The sequence below is a fragment of the Chlorocebus sabaeus genome, chromosome 11 (assembly GCF_047675955.1).
Source record: "Chlorocebus sabaeus isolate Y175 chromosome 11, mChlSab1.0.hap1, whole genome shotgun sequence".
In the NCBI taxonomy this organism is placed as follows: domain Eukaryota; kingdom Metazoa; phylum Chordata; class Mammalia; order Primates; family Cercopithecidae; genus Chlorocebus; species Chlorocebus sabaeus.
Genome location: NC_132914.1, coordinates 77,175,654 through 77,181,698, shown reverse-complemented (window position 1 = coordinate 77,181,698; position 6,045 = coordinate 77,175,654).

Sequence of the window (6,045 nt, the reverse complement as noted above, 5' to 3'; positions counted from 1 at the left end):
CTCATGCCTATAATCCTAGCACTTTGGGAGGCCCAGGCAGGCAGATCAAGAGGTCAGGAGATTGAGACCATCCTGGCTAACGCAGTGAAACCCCATCTCTACTAAAAATACAAAAACTTAGCTGGGTATGGTGGCATGTGCCTGTAGTCCCAGCTACTCGGGAGGCTGAGGCAAGAGAATCACTTGAACCTGGGAGGCGGAGCTTGTACTGCACCTCCAGGCTGGGCGACAGAGTGAGACTCTGTCTCAAAACAAAACAAAACAAAACAAACAAAAAAACAGAGTTACTTATATGACAAAATGTATTCCCCAACTAATTTATTGTATTTTAGATTATTTATAGTTATTAGATGAATTTAAAAGAAATGCAACTATCGGCCAGGCTCACACCTGTAATCCCAGCACTTTGGGAGGCTGAGGTGGGAGGATTATGAGGTCAGAAGATGGAGATCATCCTGGCTAACATGGTGAAACCTCAACTCTACTAAAAATACAAAAAATTAGCCAGACATGGTGGCGGGCGCCTGTAGTCCTAACGACACAGGAGGCTGAGGCAGGAGAATGGCGTGAACCTGGGAGGTGGAGTTTGCAGTGAGCTGAGATTGCACCACTGCACTCCAGCCTGGGTGACAGAGTGAGATTCCATCTCAAAAAAAAAGGAAGAAGGAAGGAAGGAAGGAAGGAAGGAAGGAAGGAAGGAAGGAAGGAAGGAAGGAAGGAAGGAAGGAAAAAAACTGTCCTTACTTTTTTTAAAAACTGTAATTCATACTTTTCAATGATTATCTTCCTTTTAACAAGCAATAAAATTAGTGCAGCTTTATGTAGTCATTTGAATACACTCAAAAGTATACAAAACTCTATCTGAATATGAAATAAAGTCTAATGGTCATTGTTAATATGTCACGATTGAAAACTCCAGTATCTTCACAGCATTAATGAGCACCTGCTAGGAGTAGGCATCATTAGGAATGCTAGGAAGTAGGACAGGTATTTGTTACCTGCTTACCATTGACAAGCACCTTGGATTATCTCACTTAACCCTCTCAACAACTCTGAGATTATTATCTCTGTTTTTAAAATGTTTAAGTCATTGGTAAGGGACACTATTAATGTATGACACTGCTACTAATATCAACCACAAGAACAACTGTGGTTTGTTATCTCCCCACAGTAAATATTGCTATCAATATTTGATAGTTAACAGTGTGTATGTGTGTGTGTGTGTGTATATATATATATTGTTTGTTGGTTGGTTGGTTGGTTTGTTTTGAAACGGGGTCTTACTCTGTCACCCAGGCAGGAATGCAGTGGCAGAATCTCGGCTCACTGCAACCTCCGCACCCTGAACTCAAGCAATATTCCCTCTTCAACCTGCTAAGTAACTAGGACCACAGATGTGTGCCACCATGCCCAGCTAAGTTTTTGTATTTTTGGTAGAGACAGGGTTTCACCATGTTGCCCAGGCTGGTCTTGAACTGAGCTCAAGTGATCTGCCTGCCTAGGCCCCCCAAAGTGCTGGGATTACAAGTTAACAGTGTATTGGGTCTCTCCAAAACTTTAGACCACAGATATTCTCTCTGAATAAGCATCTCAAAATATTTGTCAGTGAAGCTATTATAAAGACTTCAAAAATATACTTTTACAGACCAGGTATAGTGACTAACGCCTGTAATTCCAGCACTTGGGGTGGCCGAGGCAAGCAAATCATTTAAGCTCAAGAGTTTGAGACCAGCTGGGTACACGGCGAAACTTTGTCTCTACAAAAAACAGAAAAATTAGCCAGGTACAGTGGTGTGCGCCTGTAGACCCAGCTACTACATGCAAAAGTGTATATACACACTTTTATAATATGCCTTCATATGTCTAAAAGATTAACCATTCTAAATGAGTTAAACAATAGTTGTGTCCCCATTATTAGTCACATAGTTGATGATTATTCAACAAGTATTTATTGACCTCATGCTTGGAGCTTGAACTTCTGTTATGCAATTCTGTTTTGGAAATTTTTTTCTAAAGAAAGGTAAATCAATGATGTTCAACTATACATTGTTTACAATACAAAACATGTAAATGCCTTAAAATCAACAAAAAATGATTGATTAAATAAAGTACAGTACATGGAATGATATTTATATACTGTAGACCAATTTTCATTGACATGGAAAGATGTCCCTAATATATGGCTAAATGAAAAAGACAGTTATAAAACTGTATGTATAAAGTGATCCCATTTTTGTATTTTAAAAATGTATGCCAAGAGATAAAGAGCAAGATGACAGAATAGGAGATCCCAGCTTATGCCCACCCTCAACACCAAGAGAAATAATAATTTGGCAGTCATCCATGGACAAAAGTGCTTTTATGAGAACTCTGAGATCCTAGCAGAAGGTTGCAAAGTATTGGTGGAACCCAAGATCAAGAGGGTTGTTTTGAGAAAACAGGCTCACACCCCAGTGGCAGACTCAGTGACCATGGTCCTGGCTGCAGACAAGCAGCAGCCCTGTATCCCTGTGGACTTGGCTCTAGTCCCACTTTTTCACAGTCCTGCCACTAGCCCCTTCCACCAAGGGACCATCAAGGGAGGAGCCACACTCATCTGTGCCCCTGGTAAAAGGCCAGCCAAGCACGGACCTAACTAGACTGTGAAGGAGCCCTGTAACCTAGCTCCAACTCTGCTGTACTGCAGTCCCAGAGCAGTCCTGCCCACTCAGCAACCCATCCAGAACCCAACAGGAGCTCACCCAAGGATCTAGCAGGAGCCACAACCATCTGTAACCCTGGTAGAGTCTTGCCATCTGTGGGTCCACCTGCAGACCAGAAGTGGCCTCCTGACCTGGCCCTGCTTGACCATGGTTACAGAGGCAGTCCCATCCAGTCAAGATTCACACCTGCCTACGTTCCCAGTATCAGGCTCACCAATGGCAGACCTCACTGCAGACTCAGCAGCAATCACATGACACAACTCCACCCTTGGTAAACCATGATCCCAGGAGACAGTCCCATCACTTCAAGGCCACAGCAGAAGGAGGTCTGCCTGTAAAGACTGGAAAAGGTGTTTACTCCTTCAAATTCACAGGCACCAACTCAAGGCTACACAGACCATGAAGAATCAAGCAAACATGATACCAGCAAAGCAAACTAATAAGCTCTAGTAACTGACCCTAAAGAAATGGAGACTTATTAACTGTTTGACAAAGAATTCAAAATAATTTTCTTAAAGAAGCTCAAGGAGCTACAAAAGAACACAGATAAACAACTAAATGAATTGGGAAAACAATATATGAAAAAAAATAAGAAGCGCAACAAAGAAAATAGAAACTATATACAAGAACCTAATAGAAATCCTGGAGCAAAAAGAATGAAAGTTCAATAAAATGTTTAACAATAGATTTAGTAATGTAGAAGAAAAAGTCCATGAACTCAAAGAGTAATTTGAACATATCTAGTTAGAGAAACAAAACGAAAAAAAATGAAAAAAGTATAGAACTAATAGCGGACACCATCAAGTGAACCAATATATACATTATGGCCTTATCAGAAGGAGAAGAGAAAGAGAAAGAGAGAGAAAGCCTATTTAAAGAAATAATGGCTAAAAACTTCCCAAACCTAGAGAGTGGAATGAACATCCTGATTCATGAAGTCCAAAGATCCCCAAATGGATTGAAGCCAATGAGGTCTACAATGAGACATTATAACTAAAATGTCAAAGGCCAAAGACAAAAACGAAAAAGAATTCTTAAAGCAGCAAGAGAAAAGTGACTAATCAAACAGAAAAGAACCCAAATAAGACTTCTCAGTAGAAACATTACAGATCAGCAAAGTTCTCAGCAGAAGCATTACAGATCGGGAAAGAGTGGGATTATATGTTAAAAGTGCTGAAACAAACAAACAAACAAACAAACAAAAACCCTGTCAACCAAGAAGATTTTATCTGCCAAAATTGTTTTTTAATAATGAAAGAAAGATAAAGAGATTCCCAGACAAATAAAAACTAAGGGAATTTGTCACCACTAGACCTGCCTTACAAAAAGTGCTAAGGGAAGTTCTTCAAATTGAAATAAAAAGACATTAAACAACAGCATGAAAGCATATGAAAGTATAAATCTCACTATAAATGTAAACATAATACAAACATATAATATTATAATACTGTAACTGTGGCAATAAAATTACTGTTAACACTTATATATAAATTAGAATACAAAACTAGTCAGAATAACTATAACCACAGAAATTTGCAATGAAAACGTAATATAGAAAGAGGCAAAATCTGACATCAGTTACATAGAGTGTGTGAAGGGGAAATAAAATATGCAGTATGTATGTATGTGATTGAAGTTAAGTGCTTATCAGCCTAAAACATATTTCTATAACTAGGAAAGGTTTAATGTAAACTCCATAGTAACCATGAAAAAACCTACAGTAGATAAATAAAAAATAAGGAGAAAAGAATCAAAGCATACCACCACAAAAACGTTACCAAACCACAAGAGAAGAACGACAACAGGAGAAGAGAGGAACAAGGGTAACTACAAAACAGGCAGAAAACAATTAACAAAATGGTAAGAGTAAATTCTTATCTATCAAAAATTACTTTAAAGGCCAATGGGCTAAACTCCCCAAACAAAAGACATGGAGTGGTTAGATGAATTTAAAAACAAAAATAAAAACAATACCTAACTACATGATGTCTGCAAAAGATTCACTTTAGATTTAAGGACACATGGGCTGAAGGTGAAGGGATGCAGAAGGATATCTCATGCAAATAGTAACCAAAAGAAAACAGGAATTGTCATACCAGCATCACCGTGCTACCAAAACCAGGATGACCATGATATCAGACAAAGACTCCAAGAAGAGAAAACAATAGGTCAATATCCCCAATGAACACAGATGCAAAAATCCTCAATAAAATACTAGCAAACCAAATTCCACAGCAATTGAAAGGATTATACACCATGATCAAGTGGGATTTCTCCCTGAGATGCAAGGATGGTTCAGATGTTTGGTTTGCAAATAACAATCAGTATGGTACACCACATTAGCAGAAGGAAACATAAAAACCACATGATCATCTTAATAAGTATAGAAAAAGCACGTGACAAATTTCAACGTCCATTCATAATAAAAAATAAACTCTCAATAAAATAGGTATAGAAGGTACTTATCTCAACACAATAAAGATCATATATGAAAAGCCCACAGCAAACATCATAATCAATGGGGAAAAACTGGAAGTTTTCCCTCTAAGATCCAGTACAAGGAAAGAATGCCCATTCTTACTAATTTTAGTCAACATATACTAGTCATAGCCAGGGCAATTAGACAAAAGAAAAAAAAAAAAGGAAGAAAGAAAGGAAGAGAAAGGAAGGGAGAAAGAAAAAGAAAATACATACAAATAGGAAAGGCAGATGAAAAATTATCACTGTTTGCAGATGACAGTATCATATATGTAGAAAATGTTAAAGACTAAACAAAAAACTGTTAGAACAAATTTAAATAAGTTGTGGGATATAAAATTAACATACAAAAATTACTGGCATTTTTATACACAAATAATGAACTATCTAAAAGGAAATTAAGAAAATAATTCCATTTTCACTAACAATAATAAAATATTTGAAAACTAAATATCTGATAAGGGTACAATAACCAAAATATATAAGGAACTCAGCTGGACACAGTGGCTCAGACCTGTAATCCTAGGACTTTGAAAGGCTGAGGTGGGAAGATCACTTGAACCCAGGAGTTTGAGACAAATCTGGACAACAAAGTGAGACCCTGTCTCTATTTAAATTTTTTTTAATTAAAAAAAAAATTGTTAAAAGCAAAATACATAAGGAACTAAAAAAACTCAATATCAAAAAAACAAGTACCGTGATTGAAAAATGAACAAAGACCTGAATACACATTTCTCAAAAGAAGATATACATACGTCCAACAAGCATATGAAAAAATGTTCAACATCACCAATCATCAGAGAAATGCAAATCAAAACCACAGTGAGATAACACCACATACCTGTTAGGGCAGCTACTATAAAAA